This window comes from Stegodyphus dumicola, chromosome 6, assembly GCF_044657685.1.
Source record: "Stegodyphus dumicola isolate Sdum_Otavi_A_Nest chromosome 6, ASM4465768v1".
In the NCBI taxonomy this organism is placed as follows: Eukaryota; Metazoa; Arthropoda; class Arachnida; order Araneae; family Eresidae; genus Stegodyphus; species Stegodyphus dumicola.
The window spans coordinates 155,272,086-155,284,026 of record NC_140773.1 but is presented as its reverse complement, the minus strand read 5'-3'; the positions used below and the strand labels follow the sequence as shown (position 1 = coordinate 155,284,026).

General features: G+C 35.0%; 1 non-coding gene across 1 annotated transcript; it reads right to left on the bottom strand.

Moving 5' to 3' along the window:
- Nucleotides 1–4,620: 4,620 nt before the first annotated feature.
- On the bottom strand, nucleotides 4,621–4,773 carry LOC118193928 (5.8S ribosomal RNA). The gene has a single exon (XR_004759019.1). It is a non-coding gene; the product is annotated as a 5.8S ribosomal RNA (ribosomal RNA).
- Between the last annotated feature and the right edge of the window lie 7,168 nt (nucleotides 4,774–11,941).

Below are 11,941 nucleotides of genomic sequence, written 5' to 3'. Positions count from 1 at the left end.
CAATCTGTAAAAAAATGCCCATATCAAAGATTCGTTAGAAAGGTTATATATTTTTATAGAACTATACAGAACTCATGAAAATAACCCGCAAATCTGAAACTTATAATTATTTATTGTAATATATTATAAAATTTTTAATATTAGAAAATTGCTTCCATTTTCTCTTTTGTCAAGATTAGGATTATATCGCTATATATTTATCAGTCAAACGACCTAACTAATTGTTAGCTCTCAAAGGTGTTGCCATAAAACATTCGGAATTATCTGTAATTTATTTTTGAAATTAAAACAGTACATTGCTAACGAGCAAGTTAGAAAATAATCTAAGCATATTATAATTTATATCTTAATTTTTAATTTAAATTTCAAGAGTATTTCTAATTAATACAGTTCATAATACATTTATTTCACGTTAATTATACCCAAGTCATAGTTTTTACAAATATATGTACCCTATAAAAATAATTACATTACATTCTTACATTCCTCTGTGCAGAAAAAGCGCTTTTGATGATGTTATTTCAATAATTTTAGGTTTGAAATCGTGGACTTAATTTATTTGAAAATGATCAAACATTTTAAAGAAATACTAGTAAAAATTAATCGTACTTTCGGCGTTGTTCACGATATATTAAGTTTTATCACTAAGAATAATACTATAAGAAAAAATTTATAACTAAGAATTTAATGCTTTTTTCCTATTGGCAGACGCATATTATGTTCCTTATGCGGTTTAAATAAAAATAAAGAGATAGAAAGGGAGGTTTTGAAATGCATTTCATTTAAAACATATTTAAAAGTTATATTAGCTTTCGAAACGATATAAATCCTTATGTGTTTTGTATAATTTAACACAATATGCCTCAAAAGTAGCAGCTCTGCTGAAAAATAAGGTTTGGTTTGGTTTGGTTTATTTAATTATGGCAAAGCACACTAGGGATATCTGCCTAAGGGGAGGGATGCCTTCCTGGAGGACTTTCTAAGGGAAACTGGTTCGTATACACGTTACACATGCTGGAAAATAAGATTACAGGGCACGTCTATTTAACGTTGAGTAAATGGCCATCTCTCTAAATTGGCGAGATATCGCTCAAAATGACGATCGTTTTGGTGACTAGTTTTTGTATTCAAACTTGGCAACCATTTGACAATATTTTAGTCCGGTCCCTGTGTAACTGTAATTGGTACTGCAATTGAATTATTTATAAAATAGTTGAATATATGTAGGGTATGTCATATAAAGGAATCAATTGAATTGCATTTGATCCCTATATATGACTGTAACTGTATTAACCCCTTAACCGTATATGTCTTTCAATAATTTCGAGAAATAAAAGGTACTAGAAATTCTAGGCGGCTGTATCCATAATATATAAGACCGGAGAGAGCATCAGTTCTCAGTAGACTTCGAATATTGAGAGATCTCCGTGCGAGCTTCGCCCTTCGCTTTGCACTGCGTTGCGTTTAACGTTCTTAGTAGTTTGAAGTACCTATTGATTGTGCTCTATTATACTGAGAAGAGTTTACGAGTACTCTAAAATGTTTCTTTTGGCAAAATAAATTTTATCAAGCTTGCATCGATTCTATGTGCATTTAATACATTACGAACCCGTATGCACCCAAGAATATTTATACAGGGGACATTTCAAATAATACAATAGCTTAACGGAGCTTAAAAGCACGCAATAAGAGCGGGGAATGAGTGATGAGCGTGGTTTCGAATCCCAAATACAGGGTAAACACTGTGAGTATAGATTTTCTTAAAATAAGAAAGTGTGTGTTCTTAAAAGCTACCCATTCGAAAGGTTTTAGAAATGGCAGTGAAAGATTGGCAGACGTTAAGATTCTGTTCTTTGAGGTAGTTTTCGTGGAAACTACCTATAAATTATAAAATTAATATCATATAATATTAATCCTAAATATCATATAAATATAATCGTTTATAAAATTAATTCCTCGGGCCAAGCTTATTTGTACTGAATAGTATATAAAGTATAAAATTGCTTATCTGTACTAAATCCTTCCCATCACATTATTAAACTTTATCTTCGTGAAATTCTTTTAATTACTTTAAAAAATTTGTAAATTCACGACCAGGATCAATATTTAAGGAAATGCAGATACCTCTAGCGCATTTTACTCCTGGCAAAGGATTTCTTTGACGGGAATCGAACCCAGGACCTTTAATCTATATATTCCCATGATCCTACGAAAACCGTGCAGTATCAGCTTGCTATAAATTAATTGTGCAGTTGAACATTTAAGATTTGATTATATTGCTTAAAAATTAGGTGAAAGAGCAACAACCTTGTGTTGGGCGTCGATTTTAATTAGGACTCAGTTTTGACTTTTAGTTAAAATTTACGCCAAATGCAAAGTTGCTGTATGGCCAAATTTTAAGTTCGAAATATTTCTCTTCTTTCCCGATTCTATCGCTGTGGCTAAAAAATCGCTTAGAATAGCCATATTGAATGCAGACAGAAAAAAATATCATTAAGAAGTAAGAAAGATTTTAAATGCAGTTATACATGCTGAGTTTATAGTGCAACAGTAACAACAACAAAAAAGTTATAAAATAACGCTTTGAGCTACTGAAAAACGATAAATGTAACCCGAGATTAACTCAGCCTTGAAAGGATAAATATTTGGTAGAGTAAGATTTTTATACACTCTCACTTCGCTAGGATTACGATTCGCTGGCAAAATGCTGAGTAAAGGTTTATTTTTTAAAGCCACCTGTGGCCCCTTCACAGTTTCTCAAAACAAAAATCTTTCTCCATTCGCGATTCGGAAAGTCGAAAGGGTTGTATTTTGAAAAACTCAAGGCTTGGTTAAAGTAAATATTGCATTTTTGCATTTGCCTGCTATGCACACGCTGTTTGTTATGTATCATATTTTGAGAGTTTTATGTTGCATAATATATTGTATTAATTTTCATACACCACGCAGCATAATCCCGATACAACAACAACAAAATAACACTATTTAATTTAAAAGTTACTTTTGAAGGCATAAAATACCAATTAGTGTCATACAGACCTGCATTAGTTGCACAGTGTTTTTTGTTCACCAAACAATGGGAATACCCTTACAAAATATTCTCAATCTTTTCTTTCAGTTCTGTTCATTGAATTCCCAACATGGAATTTTTCAAAGAAATTTCCGAATGAGTTTTAAAGCATGATAGTTTCCTACTTCAGTTATTATTTGTTATTACTTTATTTATTATTTCCAGGATTAGCAGTTACATCTGCATTTCGAACCACCTCGAAACCGACATCTGAAACCGGGAAAGTGACACAATGGATCCCCCTTCAGTTATTAATACATATGACATTTTTTTAAAAAGAGTAACTAAAGTTTCTATGATTCTGAAGAACAAAAATTTAAAAATTTTTTAAGAGTTATCGACTTAGGCAACAAACTCCTATCTGTTTTACTCCGAGAAATGCAGGAAATGGCTAGACCTCTTATCGGAACTGAATTATTAAAAATCTTTGTGGTTTCTACTCCTTCAAGCCTGATGCAAGCCATATTGGCCACATCTAATATCCAAATAAAATAATTAGCAGGTCTGGCTAACAAAATCTCTTATTTCGCAACCACCGCTTATCGTCATGCTACAGTTATTAAATCGAAATTGAACTGCCACAACTGATACTTTAGATCAGTGTTTTTCAACCGCCGGTCTGCGAAATATCCAGCTATCTGTCCAAAATCCAAAGTGTCATCAGCCGACAACCGATATTACAACAGCACTTACATTACAATAACAATAGTTTACTAGTTTAGAAAATAATATGATCGATGATGAAAAATTTAACGAACTGGAAACTATGTACCTGATCGCCTTTCATAAATTGCCGTGCCGTACACTTAGCACACCAGTTAGTGTGCTCCTGTCGCTGATTACTTGAACGCTGAATATCTATCGTAGTATTTAAGGCGTCATAGGTTAGGTTTTTAAGGCGTTCGGTTTTTAAGGCGTCATAGGTTAGGTTTCGCTTTTTATCTTGCTTACATTGTTCTGCACGCTTTTAATAACTTATGAATTTATTTATGTACTATAACTACTATTTCTGTAACTTTAGGTAGATTAAAAATCAATAAGCAGGATGAGTAAGAAGGAAACGAAAGGCACTCAGCGAGTCGTCTCGTCTGATCTGAGGTCTACAATATGTAAATTTTATTTCGTGCCCGTCTTGTACACGAATTTGTTAGAGCATACACCCTTCAATCAAGCCATTTTGCACACCACAGGCCCGAGCATGGGAGACAATGCATATCAAACGTCCCTTCGACGCCATCGAGGTATCACACCGATACCTTCCTTTTTATCAATTTTTAATTTCATTTTCCACTCTTAATATTTGATTTTCATATCAATCTCATATCATCAATTTACGCCACCAGAAAGCCATTTGTCATATAACTCATGTATATATTTCTCATTTCCGAGGTTACGGCCCTCTTTACCGTCCTCAGTGTTTTTATTTGCATCGTCTCGAGCGACCCCTTAAGTGGTGGGCTTCTCGGCCAAGGGGATACGAGACCTTAGGTCGACGGATTTTTACGTCCGATACGACCAAGTAGGAGCGATCTCCTTCGGCAAGTCTAATCCGACCCTCAGACAAGCGAGGTCCCGGGTATCACACGAGACCGCAATGAGCGTTCGAAAATCAGTGCTCAATGTGTTCTGCAATTCACACCAAGTCTCGCAGCTGGCTGCGTTCTTCATCGACCCGTGAGCCGAGTGATTCACTGATCAGAGTTGTCATTTTTAATTATATAGATCCCCGAGGGATTTCATTTGCGTTCGAAAGTTATGTGAAGGAAATACCTCCCCTTTCGGGGAAGCACGGAGAAGCGTTCAATTTACGGGAAGATCCCACCTGAAGTCGACCAAAGTCTCGAGCTCTCCGTCGCTCTTCCTTTAGAGGGTTCCACAGGGATAACGTACCCGCGAGGCGGTCCACCATCTACGGCGGTACTCATTAAACCTAGCATCGGACCCGAAAGTCCTAAATTTCGTGCAAAGAAAGGATTCTCCAAAACCAAGAAAGTCGTCCGCCCCTTCGAATACAGATGAAGGTAAATATAGTTCACAATCTGACAAAAAAAGAAAAAGCTTTGTAAGGCACTATATCGCAGACTATTTGAAATATGGTTTTGTCCATTGGCCACAATCAGAAGAAAATTATCCCAAACCTGAATGTGTTGTTTGTAGAGATGTTCGTTTCAACGAAAGCATGAAACCTTCCAAGCTTTCGCGGCATTTACAAACAAAGCACCTACAACTGGAAAGCAAGCCCCTGGACTTTTCCAGAGAAAAGGTTTCGAGATGAAAATTCAAAAGGATGCTTTTAAAAATGTTTCTCAATTGATAAATCGCTTTTAAAAGCATCGTATTTAGTTGCTCTGCGTATTGCCAAATCTAAGAAACCATACTTAGTTGCTGAATAACTTGTCAAATCTTGTTTGATAGTGGTGTGTTGTGCAGTGTCGGGCCATTCTGCTGCAGATGAAAGGAAAACACTTATATGTCTAATGATACTATTGGACGAAGAATATGTGAGTTATCATACGACATAGAAAGTCAACTATTACAAGATATTCGTAAATCGAAATGTTTCGCTGCCCAAATGGATGAGTCGATTGACGTCTAAAATAGTGGCATATTACTATGCTATGTTCGTTAAATTGACTATGTAATCAATGGTATTAGAGAAGAATTGATGTGCTGTATCGAACTACCATCCTAAACAACCAGTGCTGAAATATTTAAGGCAGTTAACAATTACATTAAAAGTAACTCCATTGACTGGAAAAATTATTGATAATTACAATAACAATCTTACTACAGTTGAGGAAACAAAATTTATTGAACTATCTTCAGATCTAGGACTTAAATCACAGGTCAATTCAGTAAATATATATTCAGTCAATATATTTATCAGGATAAATACTGCAACAGAATACCTCAATCTTCATGCGAAGGCGTTTAAGATTTTATTGCCTTTTTCCTCAGCTTTTTGTGTGAAACTACATTTTCGGCTATGACTATTATTAAGACGAAACATCGAAATCAACGTGCTCTTTTACGTATTGCTGTAACTGGTTTAACACCTAGGATTGACACTTTAGTCAGCAACCGAGACCTGCAGCAATCTCATTCATTTTAGTTTTTATTTCCTTTAAATTGATAAATTATTTTTTGCTTATTTTGTACCTACTTACGCTGCTTACATTTCGATTCATTGTTGTTTTTGCCAATATATTAATTAAAAAACATATCATTCATATTAGAGTTTTAGTTAAGTTTTGGTCGTTTTATTCTCGATACGATATTTTAAGTAAGTTGAATGTACATATGTAAATTATAACAAATAAAATGCTTTAAAAATTATTTTTGTGTTCATGATTTATTTATGTGAAAAAATTGTGCCAATGGGTTGAATTATTAAACTGCGAGAACGTACTAAAATACTTTACCGGTCCTCCTTGGAGTAAATCCAGTTGAGAAACACTGCTTTAGATAACTTTCAGAAAAAAATATCTGATTTAAATAAAAAAGTAGATAAACTATTTATATTGTATTCTCGTGTTTGATCTCATTCTCGTGGTCATCTAATTCTGGAGCTAGGTTCTTCCCCAAGAATAAACAAAACGAAACGATATCCAGCGAATAAAATGCATGTGCTGGAACCGCATAGCAAAACAGCTGTTAAATGTAGCAATCCTTGCAATTTTAAATCGGAAAACTAGATGGCCAAGCGTGTGCGGCGACAAACGTCATAGGCCGAACTAATTGCGCTTATTTGCATATGAAAAAGTCTTCGAGAACATATTTATTGGTCTGCACAGAGGCTGATTTTTTCGTGTTGCCTTTTATTCCATACGAACGTTTAAAACCAACATCTTTGCTCAATTTAATTGCAGTAAACTGTACAAATATTTATGTATAGAAAATGTCCAGTAAATCCAGTGTGAATAAGCACACTCATGATATTATGCACATAAAACTAAAGGTTCTCCGTTAGCGGCTAAGTCTAGACGCCAAACGCCAGATAAACTGATTGCCACAAAAGCTAGTACTTATAAATACTGCTGGAGTAGTCATAGTAAAAGATGCAGATGGGTCTTCGAGAACATATGGAGAATACCGTAAGTTAAATTCAATCTACATTCCAAATAATTGTCCAGTTAGGTGTATACATAATTTACATCCAAATAAAACAATAAAACTAATTTTTAGTAATAAGATCTGAAAACCACGAATAAAGAGGATGTACACTGCTAAAAAAAAAAATGGGACAGTGCTATATCTCCCGTTCTACTGGGCCGATTGACAAAATTCAAACTGCGTTTTTCATGTCTCGAAAGCGCGACTTTGGATATATATTAGATTTATATATAGCACTAATATATATCCTAAGTCGCGCATTTTTGTCAATCGGCCCAGTAGATCGGGAGATATAGGACTGTCCCATTTTTTTTTTTTTTTTTTTTTTTTTTTTGAGCAGTGTACCTAAAACTGTAATAGCTATTCTTTTCGGATTATTTGGGTTTAACTACATGAAATTTATTTTAAGTAATGGTATGCAAACCATACAATAATCACTAGACTAAATTTTGACAGATTTAAATTTCTATTTTGGCTATAAAGGTGATATTTTGATTGTTTCATCTTCTCACGGTGAACATATTCTTCACGTCAAAGAAGTTTTAAAGAGATTTAAAACCCTAATTTGACTTTTTACTTTCCTAAATGCACATTTGCTTCACAACAGGTAAAAGGTTTATGTGGTATTATCGATAAAAATGGAATCATTCCTTTACCAGAAAAAAATTTAGGTAATCTTAGATTTTTCAAATGCAAAAACTGTCAATGAATTCAGACCTTTTTGGGAATTCTTAATTTCTATAGCAGATTTATAAATCATGCTGCTGAAATTCAGTTTCCTTTAAATAGTATGTTGGGAATCGATCAAAAGTACACTACATAATCGATCAAAAGTAAGGAACAGCATGTTTCTCAAAGCTCACCATCACAAAAGTGTCTGTAACGTTTAAATTCACAGTTCATATGCATGACAATAACGAAGTTTAAGAAAATAGATACGAAAACAATAGCTAACACTTTTACTTTATAGAAATGTATACTTTATAAGGTACTCTCATCTTCTTGGCATGCCTTCGGGGTATGGTGGTCTGCACGCTGGGTGCGTATTCCAGAGGTTCGCAGTTCGATTCCCGGCGAAAGCGCTGCTCATTTTTCATCTTGTCTGCTTTCAAAAATACCTAATGTCTCTACAACTTTAATAGCAGTTGGAGAAAAAAATGAAAAAATTGTAATTTTGGTTTACGAATGTTGATCTTCGGTTTTTATTACAGTTTCGTGGACAATATCTAGGAGACTTTATGAATGTCCAGGAGAACTCATTTGTCCGATTCGTTGAGGTGGTGGGTGATCGGATGGATGGAAATGGGGATGTCACAAGCTGATGCTGTTAGACGTCTCAATGTCTCTCGCAGTGTACCTAGTGTCCACCGACTATGGAATCAGTTTGAATCCCAGGATTCTGTGTCTAGAAGACATGCCATTTAATTCTTGGCAACAGGAACAAGATTCTCAGCTACTACAGTGAGCAGACGCCTGCACAATACAGATCTGTATGCAAGACGACCAGTTGTTTGTGTCCCCTTGACCCGAGAACAAAGATGTGCCCGTTTATGTTGGGCAAGAGAACACGACTACTGGGACAGTTATCAATTGGAGTCTGGTTTCATCACAGACGAGTCCAGGATCACACTGGGGAGTGATTCAGGTCGTCAGCAGATCTGGAGGGAACAGCGCACCAGTTACAACCAATCCCACATTGGGAAAAGACGCAGTGAGAGAGGTGGTGTGATAATGGTTCAAGCTGGGCTCCTTCTCGGTAGTCACACTGACGTGCATGGTATCCATGAAGGAACTTGAGATATCGAGACAAGATCCTTGATCAATATGTCGCTACTGTTAGTTCTAGATTTCTTCTGATGGACGACAATTCGTGACCGAACCAAGCTACGGTTGCTGGCGAATATTTTGAGGGTCACTGTACGGAGGGAATAGAATGAACAGATCGATCCCCAAACCTGAATTCTATAGAGCATCTTAGGGACTACATTGGGAGACAGATTGCTGCTTTAAGTCCTCCTCTAAGGACGTTGGAAAACTTGAACACAGCTTATTCCGTGTCTGGTCGTTGCTTCCCATTTCACTGACCGACAACTTAATTGAAAGCATGAAACGTCTCTGCCGCCAATGTATTGCAGCTAGGGGTGGACACGTTCCTTATTAGAACCCATTTTTGTAATTTTAGCCCCCCCCATGTTTTCTCAAGAAACTGTGATATAATGTTTCTTCAAGATAGCATTTCTCTGACAAGAGTGCAATCGTTTGTTGTAATTCATGTTTGTGTTGAACTTTAGAAACATTCTATGTGGCATTCATTAAAGAACTGTTTAGTGAACATGTCCTCTAAATTTCTGGTTTCCATGTTGCTTCGTTCTCAAATTGGGCACACAAAAGAAATTGCGGTTCCTTAACTTTGGAGGGCAGTGTATAATAAAACACCCTTAGAACGGTCAACTAAAACAACTTTTCGTGTAAGCTACTACATAGGCAGGGCTGTCCAACTGTCGACCAGCGGGCCGTAACGGCCCGCCAAGTTATTTTTACGGCCCACGAGTACATTTTACTATGAATAAATTTATGTTACTAAATTATTATTATTAATATTAAAATTATTTTACTATGTGAGAATTTAAATCTAATTTGAATTTAAAGTAGGTACTATTTAGTTTGCGTAACTTCACTTAACCTGGCTGAATACAGCAGCAATCCGCTTAACGTCTGATGATGGTTGGCTCAATGTTGGCGCCACATATTATATTTGTGGTTGGTTGTTGTTCATCTATGGTTGGCGCACGTGATGCGCACACTATCCTGCGCTATTTGGTTGATTCATGCAATCATGCGAGTGCAGTCTTGTCAAGAATTTGTTGAAGGGTAACTGTGTTATAATATTATTAACTTAATTTCGTACTTATTTATTAATTAAAATAATTATTAAATATGTGTGCTAGTAATAAAAGAAAAGTAGACCTCAAAAATCGAGAATTTCAAGTTTGCTAGGAGATAGATTATTTATTTATTCTAAACAAGAATGGTAAACCAGTGTATGGAATGTTTACAAATCATAGCTATGTGTGAAGAATATAACTTGATGCGCCATTATCTTGCCATGCATAAAAAGTATCATTTGTACACGCGAGACATGAAAATACCACTAGTGAAAAAAATGAAAAAGCAGCTGGATCATTAAACGATTTATTTTAATCAAGAACCAAAATTTCAAGAAGCATCTTAAATGCATCGTTTGAAGTTTGTTTAGAAATAGTAAAGGCAAAGAAGCCATTTTGGGATGGAGAATTCATTAAAAAATGTGCCATAAAAATGGTTCAAGCAGTTAATGACAACGAAATGGTAAGAAAATTTCAAACAGTAACACTTTCTCACCAGACTTGTAAGCCGACGTGTAAACGAGATTAGCATGCATGTCACTAATAAATTAGAAAACCTAATCAAAATATAGAAACAATTTGAAAGATTCCATTCTTGAAGATATAATTAGATTTGCCACAAGAAATATTGATGTGGCATAAAAGATATTGTTGCTAAACAATTACGGCCACATAATATATTACGAATATTTTAAAATTTTCTTTTTATTATAAATAAAATATTTTAATATTATTTTCACTGCTCCCTTTGAAATCATTGAGGTTTTTAATCAAAAATCCCTTAAACGTTTACAAAACATGAAACAGATAATAAACAAAATTTTAAGTTCAAAATTGGAGCTTCCAGTTGCCCATATTCGAGTGGAGGACTATATTGTTCAAAATTGAATGACTCTAGGAACCGTCGTATCTTTATAATTCGAGAAATATACATACATTCATGCAGATTCTTCATTATTTAATTTCTTTAAATGTACTATTACATTTCATTACAGTGAGTTAAAACTAATTATTTCCCTTCCTCTTAAAGACATACGATAGATAAGGGTTAAGTTCTATACTTTGAATTCCAACCTCATTAATTAATCTGTCAGATGTTAGCAAATTTCAAAGACGTGAAGCTGAGCTACCACAGCATTTTCTTTCGCGTAACTTAGAAGGAATTTTAAGATGCTATCACATTTTCTCAATACACCATTGAACGCAAGTTTTCGAAATCTTTGCCTTTAAGAATTCTATGGAATTAGGTTCCATGATCTTGCCTCTTGTTGGCTGACCTCCTCGATACCAATGTAGAAGAAAACTTATCCCCATTATTGTAAACTATTGCGGATAGGAATCTGCAGTATTTCCACAATTCAAAATAGGGCGACAAATATTGTATCTTCTAATTTTAAATAACAGCAGAATGATGTTGAATATTTGTAAAACTTTATATGGTTGTCAAATAAAGAATATGCATACAGACTCCTAATTCAGAATGTTTAATACAGATGTTTAAAGATACATAACATGGACAATACAAACATCGATGAATCTTAAAATTGATGTTCTCTAAATGCATTCATATCCTGTTTGGATGTATTCTTCGAGGTGATGCTTGAAAGTTACTACACTAATGTTTGTGAAAAATGCAACACCATGAAGGAATTGTAGGAAATCAATGAAATTTATTCTTTGTCTCTCCGCCACATTGAGCGATGAGAGCCTGTACACGTTCTGGCATTGAATTCCATAGGTTTCTGAATGTAATCCTGGAGGATAGCATTCCATATGTCTTCAACCTGACTTCAGTCTTAGTGTGTGACCGAGCACCTGTACGAGCACATCGCCGACCGATGAAATTATAGACATGCTCAATGAGCGATATATC